The sequence below is a fragment of the Rhinoderma darwinii genome, chromosome 3, assembly GCF_050947455.1.
Source record: "Rhinoderma darwinii isolate aRhiDar2 chromosome 3, aRhiDar2.hap1, whole genome shotgun sequence".
Lineage (NCBI taxonomy): Eukaryota > Metazoa > Chordata > Amphibia > Anura > Rhinodermatidae > Rhinoderma > Rhinoderma darwinii.
Window position 1 is genome coordinate 335,763,357 of NC_134689.1, and position 22,295 is coordinate 335,785,651.

The window sequence follows — 22,295 nt, forward strand, 5'->3', positions numbered from 1 at the left end:
CCGCTATCTCTGGGGTCGTGTGAACAACCTGGCCAGAAGGAGATTTAGTATTTGGGATGTGTGACTGGGCAATCCTAGTTTTTAAAGCGCTGGCCAACATGCGTCCGCTCTTATTGCCAAACTCATAGAATTTACTATGACAGACTTGGAGAGCACGCTGCTGGGCTGAGTCCAACAGCCGTCTGGCATCCTGTCGGGCAACCTGTAACTCCTGCAAAATCGGAAGAGACAGCGCACGCTTGTGAGCCAGTTCAAGAGCGCTAATTTTTTGGAGAGCAATTTTAAGGGAGTGGGCCCTTTCTCTTTTAAGGCGCGCCCCGTGTTTTATGAGGACCCCCCTGAGAACACATTTAAGGGCTTCCCAACGAACCAAGGTAGATGTGTCATCCTGGGCGTGATCAAGTGTGAAATGTTCCACCGTTTGAAGCAAATCAGCATGGCACACCCCATCCAGGAGCAGGGACTCATTTAGTCTCCAAGTCCAGGGGCCCTTAGTGATGAAGGGGAGATGTAAGGTACAATATACCGGGGCATGGTCCGACCACAGGATACTGCCAATGGACGTAGAGGCGACCCAGGGGAGAGCATGTTGCTGAAGAAAAATGTAATCCAAGCAACTGTAGGTGCCATGAGGATGGGAGTAAAAACTATAAACCTTATCAGTGGGATGCTGAAGGCGCCATGCATCACAGAGTTGAAGCTGTAGGAGAGCACGTCTCGCCCGCCTAATAGCACCGTATGCAACACTAGAGCGACCAGTAGAATTATCCACCGTCGGATCCAAAGTAAGGTTAAAGTCTCCGCTCAGCACCACAGTCCCCCGGACCACCGGAAGGGCGGTTTCTATAAGTTGGAGAATGAAGGGCACCTGACCCTGGTTAGGAGCATAAGCATTAATCACCGTGAATTCCCTCCCACCAATAATAAGCACTAAGATGATGTATCTCGCGTCGGGACTTGTGGAAAGCTATGGCAACTCCACACGATCTGGAAAGGGGATTATTACTGAAATGCCAAGTAGTGTAGTGTTTATGCTTAATGGTAGGGGTATGTCCCTCCTTAAAGTGTGTTTCCTGGAAGCATGCAATGTGTACCTTACGCTTGTGTAGAAGATGTAGGATTTGCGCCCGCTTTTCAGGAACATTCAGCCCCTTCACATTGAAGGAGGCAATAGTAAGGTCAGCCATGGATGCAGACTAAACGGCTCGCTGAGGTATGCCGGCTAACGCACGAAGGGTCGGAGTCCAGGATCGCCAGGAGGGAAACAAGCTAGGAGTAAAAAACAGAGCATTAGAGAAAAACACAGACATAAAGTCAAACAAAAAAGGCAGTAATAAAACAACTGCCGCACAAGCTAAATGCACAATTGCGGAAGACCGAAAATTTGGTCCATAACCTACAGGGGGAAGGTGACAACTATGCATAAGAGCTATCCGCACTCCCCAGCGTACAATAATATAAGTATTAACAGCTTAACATCATTTGCACACTTTAAATAACGAGAGAGGAAGACATTGGAAGGCATCTGAAGATAATACTCAGAACGACAGGCAGTCTTGAAATCAAACATCAAGTGAGTAAAAGGAGGAATTCCAGGAGCGGGCAATCCAGATCATCACGCCAAACAGGCGGTCTCCATGGGTGGAGTAGGGTCACGTTCTTGTCGGAGTCTAGATCGTCTGCGGGGTCCACGTGGAGGGCGACCCTCCGCCACAGGTAGAGGCCCAGAGAGCGGGCGTCTCCCCCGCGATCCTCCGCCAGCAGAGGATAACAACGAGGGCCACTCCGGTAATGCAACATGAGGAAGGTTCAAGTCCCGCAAGAAACCAGGCAAGTCGGTCGGGGATTGTACAGTATAGGTACGGCCATCCTGTCTGACTATCAGGGCAAAAGGGAAGCCCCACCTGTAGATGATGTCCCGGCTTCGGAGTACCTCCAGCAGGGGTTGAGAGCAGCTCTTTGCGCCAGCGTTTCTCTAGACAAATCCGGCAAAATACGTAACTGCGTGCCTTGGTGGAGAATGATAGGCTGCCGTCTGATTTTTTGCAGGATAGAGTCCTTGATTGCGTAAAAATGGATTCGGCAGATGACATCCCTCGGCCGAGGATCATCAACACTTACAGGGCGGAGAGCTCTATGTGCCCGGTCGATCTCTATATGGGTATTCGGCGGACGGCCTAGTAAAGTATTGAAGATGGTTGAGAGAGTCGAAAACAGATCAGACGCAGGAATGGATTCGGGCAATTCTCGAACACGTAAATTGTTCCTCCTGTTACGATTTTCGATATCATCGAGGTGTTGCTGTAAAGTGAACAACTGAGCTGAGTGCTGCTGGATAGTAGATTGGATATTTGCAATAGTGGCATTATCAGCAACCCGCTCCTGCGTAAGAGTGTCCACCCTCGTAGATAGTGAGGAAAGTTCAGCACGAAACTGGGTAAACTCCAGCTTGCATTCTTCCACGATCTGTCTGGCAAAGGATGTCATATCAGCCCTAGTGGGCAACAGTTGGACAAGCTGGCGGATGTCTGAAAGAGTCGCCGGCCTATTTTCACACATAGATCCAGACAACGGGTCTGTAAGACTTAATCCAAGGACTGCTGGTATATCCGTCGGAGCATGGGCACAATCCAGGTCAGGAGAAGGAAGTGGGTGAAATTGAGGACCCTGGCCACGGGTATGTAATGCAGGCAAAGTCCCGGATTGCAGGGGAGATCCCATAGGCCCGGCCGGGATGATGGTTGTTGGGACATGTGGGGCGCTGCTCCAAGAGGAGCTAGAGGACCAAGAGGGGGAGAGATCTGGAGCTAATGGCCCTACAGGCTGTAAAGTGAACCTGGAGGTAGATGGCCCGCAGGCCATGAAATCAGTGCCGGAGCTGGGTGGAGTCCCGACGTCTGCAGGCCAGCCGGAGAACGCCGGCAGCCATCTTGAGAGGCCACGTGGTCTGATGGCGGAAAAGCGGCGGCTGCCGCGGAGGGAGCCCCGGAGGCCTCCCAGTTGGACCGGGGATCCGATCCTTTCTGAGCCGGAGCTCTCCCATCCGGAGAGACTGTGAGGGGGGCCGTACTCTCCAGAGCAGGCCCGCATCCGAGCACCACAGAGCCCCGGCGGCCATCTTGGATGACGGCAGGCGCGGTCGGCCGGGCCGCAGGATCCTCCACAGCCCGGGGAAGAGACGCGGAGTCGGGGGCCTCCAGGATCTGCACCCGGGAGGGTAAGTGAGCGACGTCTACTGTCGGCTCCGGCAGCCCAGGGCACTGGGACAGTGGAGATGGAGAGGTCGGGCGGCCATCTTGACACCAGGCCTCGGCCCGGATCGAGGCCCGCAGCTGCATCTGGGGTTGTCGCCCGAAGTAGTCCCCAATATCACGCTGGGGTGATGAGGGGCAGGTAGGGGCTGCTGCCTTGTTTTTTTTTTATGCCTTCCCCATGTCTGGGAGCAGATGTCGGCCGATTTAGTGAACGCTAGGTGAGGAGCTGGAGAGAGCACGTCTTCACTCTCCCATAGCTGGCCACGCCCCCCCCCCTATGCTTTTAATTTATTGTTTGTTGTTTTATTGTTATCTACTAATAAATGTATACCTTTTGAATTAATTTCTGGTGTGTCAGACTCCGATTTTTAGGTTTTCGTTTCGTATAGCGCGTTTTTCACACCGTTACTACCATGATTATCATGGGCTCATATGCCCTCCCCCTCTACACATCATACACCAATAAAAGTTTTTATTCTCATTACATAGATTGGGGGATTTTGGTGTTCTCCATTTAGGTATAGCATTATGTATGTCAAGTGTGGTGCTATAGAAGGCATTATGTATGTCATGTGTGGCGCTATAGAAGGCATTATGTATATCATGTGTGCTGCTATAGAGGGCATTATGTTTGTCATGTCTGATGCTTTTTAGTGGGAACTGTATGCAATATTATTTTTACATAATATAGTGAAAAAAGATTAAGCCTGTTGAGAGGACAGTGTGGATAAGGGAATCTTTATATTCACCAGGCAGCAGATTTTATCTTAGGCTCAGTTCACATTGCTGTCAGAGACTCAATTTCAGTGGATGGCACTGTTACCTTACGGCGCTGAAGTACTGGGTTTGTATGCAATCGAGTGGAACATCAGCATGGAGTTTGTATGTTCTCCCCATGTTCGCATGGGTGTCCTCTGGTTACTCTGGTCTGCTTTCCCACTGCTAAATTATATAGATAGGGAATTTCGATTGTTAGTCCCACTGTGGATAGTGAAGATGGATAATCTTTGTACAGCGCTGCAGAATATGTTAGTGCTATATAAGCAACAGAAATAGATTAATAAATGGTGAACAGACAACCATCTTATGTTCCAGTCATCCCTGGATCTAATTGTCTCACAGGTCACTACGCATGGAGCTAGGATCGATGGGGTTGAGCAAAGATTGTCACACTTAGAGGACTCTGTACATGCACTTGCTGATCGGCTGGAAAAAAAAAAACAACAGCTGGTAACCACTCTGCAAGACAAATTGTATGATTTGGAGAAACGGAACTGTTGTAACAACCTACGCATTATTGGGGTGCCTGAATCTGTACGTCCTCAAGAACTGTTGAGTTATACATCTGAATGGCTCCCTTAAACGCTCGACGTGCTGGGCTCCGCAGGATCTTTCCTTGTAGAAAGGGCACACCGGATCTGGCCTGAAAGAGAAGCTAAGTCATCCAGAACTCGCCCAGTGATCTTTAAAGGGGTTTTCCACCTTCTGACAACTGATGAGCTATTCACTGGATAGGTCATCAGTACATGACCTATGGGGGTCCAACACCAGAACCCCGAACAGATCAGCTGGTCCGGTGCCTCTGTGCACCGGCCGTACATGCCGAAAGCACTTAGCTCCGGCCACGGAATAGAAAATAGTAAATATGAGTGGACCTGCAGTTCTGCTGCATGGCTGCCTTGCTATGTACGGAGCCAACTGCTTCCGGGCTCCGTACATAGTAGCATTATGTGCAATAACATCCGGTGCCCGCAGGCCACCGGAGCGGCTTATAGGTGCAGGCTCCGGTTGTCGGACTCGCACTAATGATATACTGATGACTTATCTGGATAGGTCATCAGTTGTCAGAAGATGGACAACCCGTTTAAGTTCCTCAACTATCAGAATAAAGTAGAGATTATGGATGCCTTCAGGAAATCCTCTTTGTTGTCCTACGAAAATCAGAGCCTACTACTGTTTCAGGACTTCTCATCTGCTGTTGCAGCTCAACGTAAGGCATTCAGCCCTGTTTGCAAAGTATTACTGGGGAAAGGTATTAGATTTAGCCTTCAATATTAGGCGAAACTCAGTTTTTCTCACAATGGCAAGGCTTGGTTATTTGAGGATCTATAGCGGGCCTTGGATCTTCTCCCTTCAGCCACTCAAGCCTCACCACCTGCATCTCCTTCTTAACATGGATGGTATCACGATATTCCATGATTGATTACTAATGGCCCCTTGGTGGCCTATAGTTTTTCTGTTATGATTGCTGATATGGTTTAGCTTATTAGCTAGATTATGCTATACAGTTCTACGTGGGGGGGGGTGGAAGTTACAGTGTGCATCTTCTATAGGGATGTATATCAGATTGTGAAGAGGCGGACCTGCTCGCTGGGATGGGTTTCTGTCATATTCATATCTCTGATCATGCGCCCATTGTCATGGAAACTCTTCTGATTAACACATTTTCGGCGCTGGAGATTTCCATCAAATTGGTACCATTCTAATGACTTTCTCCAAATTCTTAGGGGATTTTGGGAGTCTTATCTCGATGACAATATCGAGCACTTAAATGACATACACCTTTTCTGGTCCACTTCTAACCCTGATAGGTTTTAAATCAAGTAATTTTTTATTTTTCTGCAAAAAAAAAACACATTTGTGATACAACACAATACCCCAAAGTCACAATCCCCCCTCCCCCCATCTTCCAGAGCAAATATGACCATGAGTACATAGTATTCTGACATATAAAAATATCAAAAATATTGCATAGCATGTACAATTCCATAATACATAAATGGGAAGAGACTTCCCAGTTATAGATCGGATTGTACCAGTTCCTACTGGAACCAGCTCTCCGCTTCCAGGAGACCCGGACCGTCTTACCATTGGCAAAACCTCCTTTGGGACTTTCGCTCCTAAGGTTCCTCCTGCACTGGCAGCAGTTTGTTCAGATCTATTGTCCACCTTCTCCGTGAAAAACTTTCTCCGTGGAAAACCTCTCCGGAATCAACGAATATCCCTTCAATCAACATACATGATGTTGGACTTTACAGATAAAAGGAACTTACTACGGGAAAATCTGATCATGCAGCTCATTGGAACTGACACTACGATGGGGGTACCCCTCACAGTGAGTAATGATGTTGCCCCGGAACTTACCAAACAAATGACTGACCTGTATCTGTCACTAGAGGATACCCTCAAAAAAGAAGCCCTGCAAAGCATAGACTGCCGTTTCTTACAGCTCTATATCATTGAAAATATCTCCCCACGGGGTTTAAGGTTCTCAATCAGTAACCCTTACCCCACCGACATGCCTTTCAGTACTGACTGGAAAGAATTCTTAGAACAATGCCATCTAGGTCTCTTGGAAAGACTACTGAAAAAACGTACTATACTAACCGAGGTCTTCAGATTGGAAATCTCTCTAATCAAAGAAAAACTTCTGAAATTCACTGACCATCGCGATTTTCAGAAACTCGAGACATCCACCAGTAATAGACTGAATTTATACGAAAAAGAGATTATCTTAAAAAAAGTGAAAAAATTAAAAAGGGACCGTGAGGATTATACCCTAAACAATTTAGGTGATTGGAGATCATCTTTATCGCATACTTCCAAAAAAGGTACCACTACAACTGAATATAATACCCCATCCCAAACTCATATAGCACCTCTGTATGGTCCCTCGGGGTTGAGGGCCCCCCTCAAACCTCGGGCCCCTTTTGCTGAAGGAAACACCTTCAGCAGGTCCTTCAAAAACAGTCTGAGACTCCATCATAGAGCAACCGACGCTAGTTCACTAACGAAAACATCTAATACTGTTATACCTGAGAGTCACCTCACACGCAGAACTGTTATGCCTGAGAGTCACCTCACACGCATTCCCTTAATGGCAACCAAGTCCATACTTCACCAAACAGACTCAAACGACATTTCTTACAAGGAATGTACCACTGCACAAATAACCTCTGCACAAGCTACAGGGACGATTACCAAAATACCTATGAATGCATTCAGGGCATCGGACCTAGAAGCTCATCTCTCTAAGTTTTTTTCCCTACCTGAACCAATGGAAGTTCTAACTATACAAAATTCCCCTTCCCCCCTACTCAACGACTCCATTGAGGATAGTTTGACATCCCTACTCCAACTATCTGTACACAGCACCCCTCAGTCCCCCCACCTGGGCACACAGGACAGTCTTCCTAGGAGCCCAACCTCATCACAACAGCGTATAGATACCCATTCCATAATAGACTTAGCTACATCCTCATTAGACATCACCTATGCAGCAACTTCTTTTTTAGGCCTCCCCTCACAACTAACCAGACCCCCCTTAACTCCCACAGTCATCAGCAACAATATTCTTCTTCCATTCATCATGAGCCCCAAAGCACAGACCATCACAAATTTCTTCCCGAAGATCCAGAAAATCTCAATAAAAAGAAAACTAAACACAGATACAGAGGACGGAGAGGAGGCAAAAAACACACTAAGCCACTGCCCGAGACTGAACCCAAAGAAAAATCGAACAAAACAATAAAAATTTTCAACTTATCGTCGTATTTACTAAATATTCACGAGACAAACCTACTTAACAAAGGACTGTCCTTCTGCCCGACATCCCCATCCAATGACTTTGAATTATTCATGGATCTCAATCGATTCATTAGGAAACTGACTCTAATCAGACACTTTGCCCTACAGAAACCTATTACACCATTAGCCCTAACCATGGAACCACACTTACCGTATCCAAATACAAACGCCATCCCTGTGGATGTCCATTCCAAATCTGAATTTTATCCTATCCATCACCAAGGGCCCCTCATAGAAACCTTTTCAACTCTAGTTAGCAATGAATTTAGGTCATTAGAGAACCCCCATCCGTACCGGGACAACCTGACCACACTTGAAAGAAAAGCCATCAAATCCCTTCAAAACAACGGGGACATCATCATTCGCCCTGCTGATAAAGGAGGGGGCATAGTAATCCAGGATAGAGACAAATATTTCGAGGAAACTGAGAATTTTGAATGATCACACCTTCTATTGTAAACTGACATCAAATCCTATTCCCACTCACATATGCCAATACACATCCCTGATAGAAACAGCCGCTCAGGAAGGCTTACTCACGAAAAAAGAAAAACGCTTCCTACATGTACCTTTTCCTAACATACCCTTCATTTACCACCTTCCCAAAATTCACAAAACACTCACAGACCCCCCTGGACGCCCTATTATTTCGGGAATTGGCTCATTAACCAGTAACCTATCCCACTTTGTGGACCTGCACCTTCAACCGCTCGTGCTCACCCTACCATCCTATCTAAAAGACTCTACCCAACTTATCAAAGATCTGTTCAACCTCAAAATGGACACAACCACATCTCCTATATATATTTTAACAGCCGATGTAACTGCCCTTTATAGTAATATCCCACATAAGAAAGGTATACAGGTAACTAATTCATATCTATCATCCAACACCTCAATCCCTGATAACCAAGTTTCATTTTTAATCAACTGTATTGATTTTATTCTCCAGCATAATACATTCAATTTTAACCACAGTTTTTATAATCAAATCAAAGGCGATGGGCACCAGATTTGCACCGGCCTATGCAAACCTTTACATGGGGGCATTCGAAGAGGAACATATTTATGGGGAACATCCATTTAAAAATAACATTTTATTATACAGGCGCTACATCGACGACCTGTTTTTCGTATGGACAGGATCTGAAAATGAAGCTGCCAGTTTTACCAAAAAGTTAAACAATAACTATGACCTTTCCTTTACGCACAATTTTTCCAAAACCTCTATTGACTTTTTAGATCTGACTATCAGCTATGACACCAAAACAAAACATTTTGTCACAAAAACTCATTTTAAATCCGTCGACGCCAATAGCTATATTGATTTCAAAAGTGCACACTATCGCCCATGGTTAACTAACGTACCCTTCGGACAATTCAGAAGAGTCCGAAAAAACTGTAGTACGAATGGAAATTTTAAACTAGAGTGCAACATTTTGGAAAAAAGGTTTAGGGAAAAGAATTTCCCCTTAAACCTAATTAAAGATGCGCGACAAAAAGCATTGGCACTGACCCAAGATCTCTGTCTAAACCCAGTACAAAAAAAGCTAGAACCAAACAAATACAAAACCAATTTTATCACTACCTTCAATCAAGGGAACAAAACAGTCAGGGCAATACTACATAAACATTGGCACATTATAAAAAATGACCCCTACCTTAAAGAGGCTCTGTCACCAGATTTTGCAACCCCTATCTGCTATTGCAGCAGATAGGCGCTGCAATGTAGATTACAGTAACATTTTTATTTTTAAAAAACGAGCATTTTTGGCCAAGTTATGACCATTTTTGTAGTTATGCAAATGAGGCTTGCAAAAGTCCAAGTGGGTGTGTTTAAAAGTAAACGTCCAAGTGGGCGTGTATTATGTGCGTACATCGGGGCGTTTTTAATACTTTTACTAGCTGGGCGCTCTGAAGAGAAGTATCATCCACTTCTCTTCAGAACGCCCAGCTTCTGACAGTGCAGATCTGTGACGTCACTCACAGGTCCTGCATCGTGTCGGCCACATCGGCACCATAGGCTACAGTTGATTCTGCAGCAGCATCAGCGTTTGCAAGTAAGTCGATCTTACCTGCAAACGCTGATGCTGCTGCAGAATCAACTGAAGCCTCTGGTGCCGATGTGGCCGACACGATGCAGGACCTGTGAGTGACGTCACAGATCTGCACTGCCAGAAGCTGGGCGTTCTGAAGAGAAGTGGATGATACTTCTCTTCAGAGCGCCCAGCTAGTAAAAGTATTAAAAACGCCCCGATGTACGCACATAATACACGCCCACTTGGACTTTTACTTTTAAACACACCCACTTGGACTTTTGCAAGCCTCATTTGCATAACTACAAAAATGGTCATAACTTGGCCAAAAATGCTCGTTTTTTAAAAATAAAAACGTTACTGTAATCTACATTGCAGCGCCTATCTGCTGCAATAGCAGATAGGGGTTGCAAAATCTGGTGACAGAGCCTCTTTAAAGATGGGATACCAGCTCGGCCAAGCATCACGTTCAAACGATCCTTGACCCTGAAAAACATCTTGGCCCCTAGCAGAGTCCGCAAACTTAAAACAACACAAACAACCTTCTTGGCCAAACCGAACGGCTCTTACAAGTGTGGTCACCCCCGCTGTCTATGCTGCAACAGCATTACCAATAAAAAATACACATACACATCGGTAGTTACAAAAGAATCCTTCCCAATCAAATCACCCCTTAGCTGTAACAGTTCTTATGTAATTTACTTAATGGAATGTACGTGCCATCTCCAGTACATAGGGAGAACTATACAATGTCTGAGATCCAGAGTAAACAAAACACAGATTCAATGTGAACACAGGCTTCTTGAAACACAGTGTGTCCCGTCACTTTACCCATGTACATAAGTGTCAATTCAACCAACTTACAATCACACCTATCGAAGAAATTCACTCAGATGTTCCCAACAGATTCAATAAACTTAAGCAGAGGGAAAACTATTGGATTTTCAAGCTACAAACACTACACCCAGGGGGTTTGAACGATATTTCCGAATCGTCATTGGACTAACACACATCACATCCCCGAGTAATTCCCTCAAGTTTTCAAACAAACGCTAATCAACATTGGACCACTATAGATCATTATCCCGAGCAACCCTCATAAGCCATTCTATCATTTGACAGGGTTCCTCAGCAATGAATATATCCTAAATCGAATTAAATGCAATATAGCTAACCTACCCTATTTGAAATAAAGGCTTAAAATAGTGTTTAATTTTCCACTTGCTTACCCGCGGTGGCGTTCGACCCTTTGCTCTCGTTCCTTGGCTGCGGTCTCTCTTGGCTGTCCCGGCGTCGGGGGCGGGTCCCACTGCCCCCCTTTTGTGTAACAGATGCAGTAATGGTGTATAATCTTGTATCTTCTCACCTTCAGTGGGCTCCGCTCGTCCTGTGTGTTCCGTGGCTCCGATCCCCTTTGGTTGCCCCGGCAACGGATCAGCGTCATAGCACCCTCCAGTGACAATTAGTAACACAATTGTTCACCCAATGTATCCAAGCCTGTGCCAAAATCATCAATTCCATTACCAAATAGCACTAACCCCTTTCCAAACCAGTAACAAAACAATTCACCAGCGTTTTGGATCGTGAATTTGGATATGTTCAGTTGTATTTATTATATATTATTCATTTTTTACTTTTAATATTTCCCTATTGTATTTCCTTTCTCCTTGCTGTCGGCAAGCATTTTGTATTTTATGTATTTTATGTGCTGTGTTCTTTCAGTGTGCTCCTTGGCTCCGATCCCCTTTGGTTGCCCTGACAACGGATTAGCGTCCTAGCACCTTTCAGCGTTACTCAGTAACACAAGTGCTCGGCCAGTGCTAGTCCGTGCTAAAACCATAATTTCATTAATCCTTTAGTATTCGATCCCCCCTTAACAAAACTATATACCAGAGCTTTGGATCGTAAATTTGGATATTTTTATTCTAATTTTACTATCTCCGTACTGTATTTCCTTTCTCTGTGCTGTCCGCAAGAATGTATTTTATGTATTTTAACAAAGGAATGTATGTATCTGCAACTATGTTTCTATTACTACGCGCGAGGAGTGAAAGGAGAAAAAGCCGGGTGTGACGTCACGATCGCACCTTGACCCCGTCAGATTTGGCGGTTTTTTCACTCAAGCTAATTTGAACCCACATGCTATATAAATGCTGTTAACTTAGTATGCACATGGCCTGATGAAGACGCTTGTTCAGCGTTGAAACGCGTAGCCACTCATTGAAATAAAACTTCTCGTTTATCCTACTCTGGACTTTGGTCTTATCAATTTCACCACGCAGCAGCGCCCTCAGAAAGATCCATTTTTCTTCTCCTTTTCCCTTCATAATACATAAATATAATGATTACCAAAATTCCACATAGGCCACCCAAGCTACATTAAGCAGCACATATATACTAGAAAGCTATTGCGGTCCAGAACGCGTCTCAGCTACAGCATCAGGCAATGAATTCAGGCCCTGTCTCAAAACCCAGGGAGACCATATTTTATCAAACTTGTGTTTAGCACTCCTAGGTGTATAAATATGTTTTTCCATACACGTTAGCCAATTGACTTTATTACAAAATTCTGACAATGTAGGAGGTCTATCATCCAGCCAGTGTTGTGCAATAAGCTTCCTAGCTACATATAACATACGGGTAACAGCCAAGGTGACATGCTCAGAGACAGAAATATCCTCCACGTACCCCAAAACACAAACAAATGGAGTGAAATCTACCGATACCTGGTACACCAAAGAAATAAAGTCCACTACCTCAGACCAAAACTGCCGCAGCTGTATACATTGTCACATTATGTGTATCAACGTGCCCAGTTCCCCACCACATCTAGGACAAGCTGAGGAATCCCGAAAGCCAATTTCAGTCAGAAACACTGGTGTTCTATAAACCCTATGTATCAGAAATAAATGAGAGATATGATGCGCCTCATTCATGGACAATCTAGGAATCCTCGACAAAATATCATTCCACTGACTTTCTTCTATGGGCCCAAGATCTCGTTCCCATTTACTTCTCAACACAGAAGGAAATCCATCTATGAATCTCATCAAAAGACCTCTGTATAGACGAGATATAAGACCAGAAGTATGACTAGCCATGACGATAACTCTGATCAGGACATTGTCCATTACCGTGATATCAGTAGTCCTACTCTCAAGATATTTATAAAATTGAGTATGAGGAAGACCAAATTCTGACTGCAGACATGAGAATAACTTGAGGTCCCGATTCTCCAACAGCTGGTCTATTCTACGGACCCCTTTGTTCTTCCACAAAGCAAAATCTGTTAGTGTATTCATATGAGACATCCACGGTGTATCCCAAATAGCTGTATACTCTGTGCATCCCGTAATACCTTGCATATTCCTAACACACCACCAGACTTTGTACATCAAACCTCTGAGATGCTGCAGCTGAGAAGCCAAATAGTATAATCTAGGATTAGGTACCGCCAGACCTACGTCTGTCTTATCTCTTTGCACAGTTTACGCCACACCTCTAACTTAAGTTTAAACCTGCCCAGGAGTCAAAATTAAATTTTTCAAAATCCAAAATTTTCATGGATATTTCCACCCTTAGATATTTAAAGGAAGTAACACACTTCATAGGGAGATCTTCATATGTCACCTGCACGGGTGGATCATCCACCCACATCAGAACAGACTTGGACCAATTAATGGTCAATCCCGAGAATTGATCAAACTCTCCAATTGCAGACATGGCGGCATCCAAGGAGGCCACATCATCTTCCAAAAATAGTAGCATGTCATCAGTGTACAACGCTAATTTATCCTCCTGTTCCCCATAATGAAACCCAACAATATCTACCGAACCCCGGATAAAAACTGCTAATGACTCAATAGCTATGAAATTCACTTGGTTTTTATTTTTCCAAAGTACAATACAAAAGTATACAACATCCCAATGATACAGTCTCACAGGGTTGTATACAGAACACAGAAAAAGCTTGCACCTTTAGATATCAAAAACGTGCCTCGGACGTTGACATATAGACATATTAACAGACAAACAAACATAAAAACAGACATACAAAGAGTGGTGGTGATAAATACAAGCAATTATACATATGAGATGTCAAAAAGGAACAGGATGATACAGGATACGAAAACCATGTATAAGTTAGCACAGATACATTCACAGAGTGACAGAGTTCTTGCGGAGCAGAAGTTGAACATGGGATAACTCCGTCCAAGGGGCCCATTGAGACAAACACTTCTGCCTATAACCTTTAGATGCAGCAAAGTGCAATTCAAAATAGAAGTGAAGATAAGCCCTGTTTAGCACCTCCGAGAGATTCAGAGCCTCAGCTGTTTTCCATCTCTTGGCTATATGGAATCTGGAAGCGATAAGAATATGGCTTATTGGCCACCTATATTCTAAAGGGATCTCATCCATCTGCATATCCAACAAAGCCAATGCAGGGGAAGGTAAAAGTTCTGCTCCCATTAATTCTGATATGTAGCAGAAGATACGCTTCCAGAATGGGTAGGCTGATTTACATGTCCACCATAGATTAAATAATGTGCCCCTTGCTCCACATTCCCTCCAACACAAAGGAGAAGCCCCGGCTTGCATATGTTGTAACCGCACAGGTGTGAGGTACCAACGAAACTGAATTTTCCTAACGGCTTCTATATGATTGACACATTTGGATATCCTATGTGAGTGATGTAAAGCAGCCCTCCTCCGAGAACTCCCGACCCATATCCGTCTCCCACTGGGACATGTATTTCAATTTGAGAAATGAGCTGTGGGTGTTTAAGGACAAGTAAGCTGAGGCCAAACCTTTCAGTGATGTAATATCCGAATCCAAGAATCTTTGAAACACTGAAGACGGTCCAGAGGCCTGGAGAGCTGCTGAACCACTGAAGTGCCTAATTTGCAGAAACATAAACAAGTGAGTATTCGGGACATGGAATTTAGCCTGTAAGTCTGCAAATTAGCTTAATTGCAACCCATCAAACAGGTCAGATATCTGCTTGTATGCCTGCTTGGCACCACACCGAGAGGTCTAAATTAGGTATCCAGTGGGAAAGATATATGAATGGGCATTTCATTAGGGAACAATGATACACTTTATATACCTTAACCTTTGCTCCACATCTGAATCATATGCCTAGTCATAGGTAAAGAGCTGAGGTCAGTTCGCGAACCTACTAAAACACTCAGTGAGGCAGCTTTAATATCTGATCGAAAGGTATGGACACTTTCTATTTGTGTCCACTGAGTTTTAACCTTCGGGTCCCAACAATACCTAACCGCCGCCAGGACAGCAGCCATGTAATACAGATAGATATTTGGTACACCTAAGCCACCTCTAGACACATGGGTGGTCATTAAAGCTTTAGAGATACGAGCTCTTTTATTCGCCCATATAAATTTAAGAAGTGTGGATTGTAAATCAGTAATAACCCTCAATCGTATTTGTAGAGGGATAGTTCTCAAATAGTAAAGAATCTTCGGCATGAGCCACATCTTTACTAGGTTTATCCTACCCACCCATGATATAACAACATCAGAGACCTGCTGAAATTGAACCTTAATGGAGGAACAGAGATCTTTAAAGTTAAAGGCAACCATATCCGCCGATTTAGCCATAAGCTTAATGCCTAGGTAAGAGATATGGCCTTCCGCCCAGCTGAATGGAACTAGTTTAGAAATATGTTTTTTAAGAGATTTAGAAACGTGAATTGGTAACATTGCAGATTTGGAGTCATCAATTTTATAATAAGATACTTTACTGAAAGCGTCTATACTCGCCAGAACATGAGGGAGAGATTGAACTGGGGAGGTTACAGTCAAGATCACATCATCAACATACAGTCCAATTTTATGCTGCACATTACCGACGGAAATACCTATTACATTCTAGTGAGATCTTATAGACGAAGCAAATGGCTCCATTATCAAAATGAAGATTAGCGGTGAAAGGGGGCACCCCTGTCTTGTACCATTTGATAACGGCTCAATAGCTATGGCAAAGAGCAGTGGAGAAAGCGGGCAGCCCTGCCGTGTACCTCTACCTAATGGAAATGTATCAGTCAGAAAGTTATTCACCCGAAGTCTAGCAACGGGTCTATCATACAGCATCCTAATCCATGAGATAAACGAGTCCCCAAAGCCCATCTTCCTAAGTACTGCCCATAAATATGCCAATTCCACACTGTCAAAGGCTTTTGCTGCGTCTGAGGAGCAAAGCACCCGTTTACCTGAGTTATCAGCTGGAAGTTGTAAATTCGAAAATAACCTTCTAAGATTGATAGCTGTAGACTTTTGAGGCATAAAGCCAGTTTGATAAGGATGTATTCTTAGAGAGGCGAACGGCTATGGCCTTAGCGATGATTTTAATATCTACTGGTAATAGAGATATCGGTCTATATGATTCAGCAAGCAAAGGATCTTTACCAGGTTTCAAAAGAATCACTATCACTGCCTCTCTCATAGTGTCAGGCAAACCCTGATCTCTAACAGCTGACGTAAAAACATCCAAGAGGTGTGGCAAAAGTATATCACAACATTTTTAAACATTTCCACCGGAAGACCATCCAACCCCGGAGCCTTATTATTATCTAGAGATGCTACCGCCTCCTGCAACTCCTCCAACTGCAATGGGGTCTCCAAAAATTCTCTATCAACAGAGGACAAGAGTGGTAATGAGATAGCAGATAAGTATGTCTCTAGTTATGCCTCAGACACCTGTACATGCGAACTATATAAAGAAGCATAATAAGATTTAAACACATCTGCCATCTCTTCATCCCGGAGATCAGTATCCCATCAGTATTTCGTATTGTTGCAATATAAGTTTGGCCATACTGTGCTCTCGCAACCATAGCAAGCATATGTCCCGCTTTCTCCCCCTCAGCAAAAGAACGGTGTTTCTGAAACATCCTCTTATTTGCAGCTACTGCCAATAAATGAGTTTTCAGTAGTTCTTGAGCCTCCCGCCAATTAGCCAAAGATGTAGTAGAGTTATCCATAATATGAGATGCCTCAGTCTGTCGCACCCTATCTCTAAGGGTATCACCCAACCTTCTAGTTTGCCATTTGACCCTGCTAATTAACTGAATCAAACACCCTCTCAGCGTAGCTTTCATAGCATTTCTGTATTTGCCGTGCCCACATTTTGCAAAAAATAATCCGTCAAGACCTTAAGCACATCAGATACATTTATAACAGTTAAGCAGAAGGCATTCAACCTCCACAATGTCCTATTTTGTTGAATTTTAATTTTGTGTCTTTTATTATGGTACATAGGTGTTTGATGCATTACTTGCTCTGACATCTTCCTCTCGACAAGAATATGAACCCTTGAATTGGACCTCTTCACTGAAGATATATAGTGATATCCACTTGGAATATGTACCATTTATGGGTTAATAGCTGACAACCATGTCCTCTCTTTGTACATTATTAACTTTTTAATACACTTCTTTGTTTCTGTCTATATTGCTGTATTTGGTTGTATATACACTTCTAAGATTATGGTATATTTTGATAATAATATTGAATCCTTCATTATAATTTGTGTGGTTCTATTAATTATGCACTTTTTTTGTTGTTTACATATCATTTATATTGGGAGATTTATTCTTCCTCGTATCCAATCCTGCAAGTTTATACTGCGGCATTGGTCATAAATATTTGGCTTGTTTTTTTCACCTTTTCATGAGCCGTTGACTTAGTCTATCTATTTTCTAAATGCACATATATTTTTGTATTTCACATTGCTGACTCTCGTTTGTGTCTGTATATTTACATTCTTAGATGATTTTTAAACTGATTTTAAATTATGAGGATAATGTTACGTGTCGGCATATACTGTGGGCCATTGTCTGCGCTTCATATTTCTACTTACCTTTGTTGTCCCTTCTTGTTTCTTGTCCAATGAGGAGCGCGCCTCTTCTGTGCGTTCGCCGGTGTGTGTCCGGCTCCGTTCCCGCCTCCTATAGCGCACTGCGCATGTCTGGGATCCCTGTACGCGTCGGGGATCCTGGATGTGCGCTACGGCGATGGGGGCTGGAAGTGGGGCCTGCCACACTTCCGGTCTCGGCAGAATACGTGCGCCGCAAAAACTCCTGGCATCAATAAACATTCATGTCAGCTGCTGCTTATCCTATTTAAAGCAGCAGCTTAGTAGACACTACAAACCCCTTGAGAAAGCTCATTGCGAAACGCGCATTGGGGTCCTGTGCACAGCGGTCAGACTCTCCTATTAACCACTAATGGGTAAGACTCTCTACTAACAGAGGGAAAGGGTGGCTGCATTTGTTTCTTGAACGATTTATTCATTAGCACGTTATCATATCCTTGCTACAAGTAAGCACTACTGACACTGTGTCATGGCATGATAACCAGTGATTCTTACATTGTTTACCACCCATATCTCATAGTTATCTCTTTGAGAACTTGATAATTTCCCCCATAGGTTATAGGTAGTCTGTTTACAACGTGTTCTTACTGGAATTGTAACAGTGTCCTCTTGTCCATTTTGTACCTTTTTAAGTATTTTGTACGTATGTTATTATGTGTCAATAAAGTTATATTTTAATACATGGCTTCTAAGCTCCTCTTCTCTCTCCAGTGTAAAAATAGCCAAAGATGTAGTAGAGTTATCCATAATATGAGATGCCTCAGTCTGTCGCACCCTATCTCTAAGGGTATCACCCAACCTTCTAGTTTGCCATTTGACCCTGCTAATTAACTGAATCAAACACCCTCTCAGCGTAGCTTTCATAGCATTTCTGTATTTGCCGTGCCCACATTTTGCGAAAAATAATCCGTCAAGACCTTGAGCACATCAGATACATTTATAACAGTTAAGCAGAAGGCATTCAACCTCCACAATGTACTATTATTTTGAGGACCTCGAGACAAAGATATGACCAATACCAAGGGAGAGTGATCAGAAAGTGCCCTAGGTAAATATTCAGCAGTTACAACCGCTGTGGCTACAATGTCAGGACCCAATCCGAGATCTATACGGGACAAGCTATTGTGCGAACTAGAGAAGCAAGAATAATGCCTATCATGCATATGCTTCAGTCTCCATAAATCCAGCAGCATCACCTCATAAAGAAAGGAGCCAAACGCAGTTATGGGTCCATCCACACTAGCTCCATCCGTATTGAATTTGTCCCAGTAAGGATGAATATAATTATTAAAATCTCCTAGTATAATAAACGGTACACCTGGCCTAGTGCCGGTAAAATTCAAAACCTTTCGAAGTACATCATAACTAAAGGGTGGCGGAATATAAACTCCAATAATTATATATTGTATAGAGTATATAATGCAATGCAGACAGACATATCTCCCCTCTTCATCAATATCAATCTGAAGACACTTGAAGGGTATCAAACAATGTACCACCAAACTGACACCCCTCGAGTAACTGGTGTGAACAGAGTGATATTCATGGCTCATCCATGCACGATGTATAGTGGCAATTCTATCCCTAGAAAGATGTGTTTCTTGCAAGCATAAGATAGCAGGAAAATGGGACTTAACTAATTCAAAGATAGCCGTACGCTTAATTGGGTCTCCAAGGCCCCTGACAGTCCATGATATAGCCGTGACATTATGAGCCATAAAACTTTCAGAAACAATTCACACAGGAGCAAAACAGCATTATCAGACAGGTACAGTAGAAAACTACATTGTAATCAAAGCAAGTATGTTGTGAGCTGGCATCCCCCTTGGCTTGCTGTATTGGGCAGTCACGCACACGGAAACAGGATAAAACCGACACAGCGGGTACTTTTTATTTGCACCAAACACACAGATCCTTTTTGTACAGAGTTTGCGTCCACTGGGTAAAGCAACAAACAAAACAATAAAACTTTGTTGAAAAACAATCTTTAAAGTTCTCACCCTGTAGCAGCCACCACCTGAGTGTGCAAATCCCCTTTGTTAGGTGCTTCGGTCATAGCAGTCTCCCTGGAGGAATAACAACCTCCTTCCTCCTCACTCTCTCTCTTCACACTGTCAGCTTCCCTTTTAATCAGGGCCAGCTGAGACTCGGAACCTCTAGAAATCAAAACCTGGAGTGGAGGTATGGGAATGGCCATCCCACCCAGAATCTCTACAGCCATTCCTAAATCCCGGACCCTGAAATCCAGCCTAAAAAACTCCTGCTCACCAACTAAACTTGCTGAGCAACGAACTTCCCAGAGATTTACACCACTGAGATAAGAAATCTCAGTGGCACATACCTACCCTCTACCAGTCTTCCTACTGACTGTTTACAATGTATACTCTGGAAGAACAGCATTATCAAATAGGTACAGTAGGAACCTACAGGGTAATCACAGCAAGTATGTATACTCTGGAAGAACCTCAATAAAATTCCCCAAACCAAAATAACCCACATACACCAAAAGACTTGCTTTAACCAAAACAAGTTAGGGCACCAGTCCTCCTTGAACCTGGATGACATGTTTCAAAAAGAACAAACTACAGCGTCCTGCAACCTCACCTGGATTCAATGGAAGTCTGTCAAATCAGCATCAAAAGAGCACATATGTTTTGGAGCAACCGGCTCCATAGAAAAACATTAACAAATATATTGAAGCCTGGACCACCATCTATCCATCTGAATCACGAATACAACGCTCACTGCGGTCAAGCCATCTCACAGCGTCTTTAGAGTTCTCAAAAAAATGTGTTTCTCCCAAGGCAACCACTCGAAGCATCGCAGGATATAACATCGCATATGGGATTTGGAGAGTACGCAAGCGCCTCTTTACCTCCTTAAATAGAAGACATTTCTTTTGGATATCTGCCGAGAAGTCCGGAAAAAATGCTATACGATGGCCATCAAAAGTGACATCTTTCATAACTCTGGCCGCTTTCAGAATGGCATCCCTGTCTCGGTAATGCAGGAGCTTGACAAGCATAGTTCGGGGTCGTGACCCTGGCGGAAGTGGTCGCATGGGAACCCTGTGAGCACGTTCCACAGCATGCATGCGTGACAAAATTGTAGCACCAAAAAAAGATTTCAGCCACGTCTCAATATATTCAGTCGGGGTATTACCCTCCGTGCGTTCAGGCAAGCCCACCAATCGGAGTCTATTCTCCAAATCATCGGCCTTAGGGCTTACTCAGACGAACGTAAAATACGTCCGTGCAACGCGCGTGATTTTGACGCGCCTCGCACGGACCTATGTTAGTCTATGGGGCCGTGCAGACAGTCAGTGAATTTTGAGTCCGCTGCGTAAAACTCACGACATGTCCGTTCTTTGTGCGTATTTCGCGCATCATGCACCCATTGAAGTCAATGGGTGCGTGAAAACCACGCATGGCACACGGAAGCACGCTCGTGTGAATCCAGCCTCAGCCTGTAAACTCAAAATGGCGCGGTCATGCTGCAAAAGATCCCTTTGCATGGGTAAAATGACGTCTTCAGTCGCGCTAACGCCGCCCTCCACCGCCGATATCCGTTCTGAGACCTTTTGAAAATCAAGGCAAATAAGCCCCACATCCTCACTCACACCTCCCAAATGCAGCGACAAGGAAGACAGCGAGGTATTACATTTAGTGATGGCCAGAAATACATCAATCATAGAGGGTTCACCCTTCCCCAGCACAGGCAATGCAGGAGGAGGTAGTGACAGAGAAGATCCCACCTCAGGCTGAGTACATAGTTCCAGGAAATGGCCGTCACAAGTCTCATCAGCGCTTACCTCGGTGTGCACCTCCAGCGTGGGGACAGAGGTATGTTTAGGAGTCTCTGCGGGTAGTGCAGGCTTACTTGGCGTGACAGAAGTGTGTCTCACATAGCCCGCCAGCTTAGAGGCCGCCGCACGTGCGACTGCAGGGGAGGCGCCAGCGCCAACTTGGCTCTCCCGCTCCATCGCCACATCTTGTTTCCGACGGGTCATGGCCGCGATGTCGACAGAACAGGGCTGCAAACCAGGCAGGAATGATCACCCAGGTAAGTAGCACCAGGCTGTTCAAATTGTTTCCTGTAAAGAGCTCCGAAACAGGATAAAAGCAGGATCTCTAGCAGGAGCTAACACGCTATGCGTCCCCTCACATCCCCAGTAAGGCTTCGCCCCTTTAACCCTGATAGGTTTAATGAAGCTTGTATTATGGTTATACTCAAACCTGGTAAAGAACCTCTTCTCACAAACTCTCTCCCCATCTCCCTCTTAAACTCAAATATGAAATTGTTCAATAAAATTTTGACCAATAGATTACATCCGTTCTCCCAGATATTATCACGCTTTCCCAAACAGGATTTACCCATGGCAGATACTTAACCTACAAAATCAGAACTGCGATTAGTGCTATCACTCACTCTCGACTTGTCAAATGAAAAATATTAACATAGATGCCAACAAGGACTTTGACAGGGAGTCCTGGGCTCCTAATTTCAGGCATTTAAAGTTCC

The 22,295-nt window shown here is 44.1% G+C and overlaps 1 long non-coding RNA gene across 4 annotated transcripts in view; it reads right to left on the reverse strand.

Moving 5' to 3' along the window:
* Positions 1-22,295, reverse strand: part of LOC142749850 (uncharacterized) — a 65,836-nt gene that overhangs the window by 21,990 nt on the left and 21,551 nt on the right. The window contains exon 5 of one of the 4 annotated variants that reach the window (XR_012882474.1): positions 13,745-14,775. The exons of the other annotated variants lie outside the window; for them this stretch is intronic. This is a non-coding gene — a long non-coding RNA (uncharacterized LOC142749850). Of the gene's footprint in view, positions 1-13,744; positions 14,776-22,295 lie in introns of those variants that run through there. 4 annotated transcript variants of the gene reach the window in all.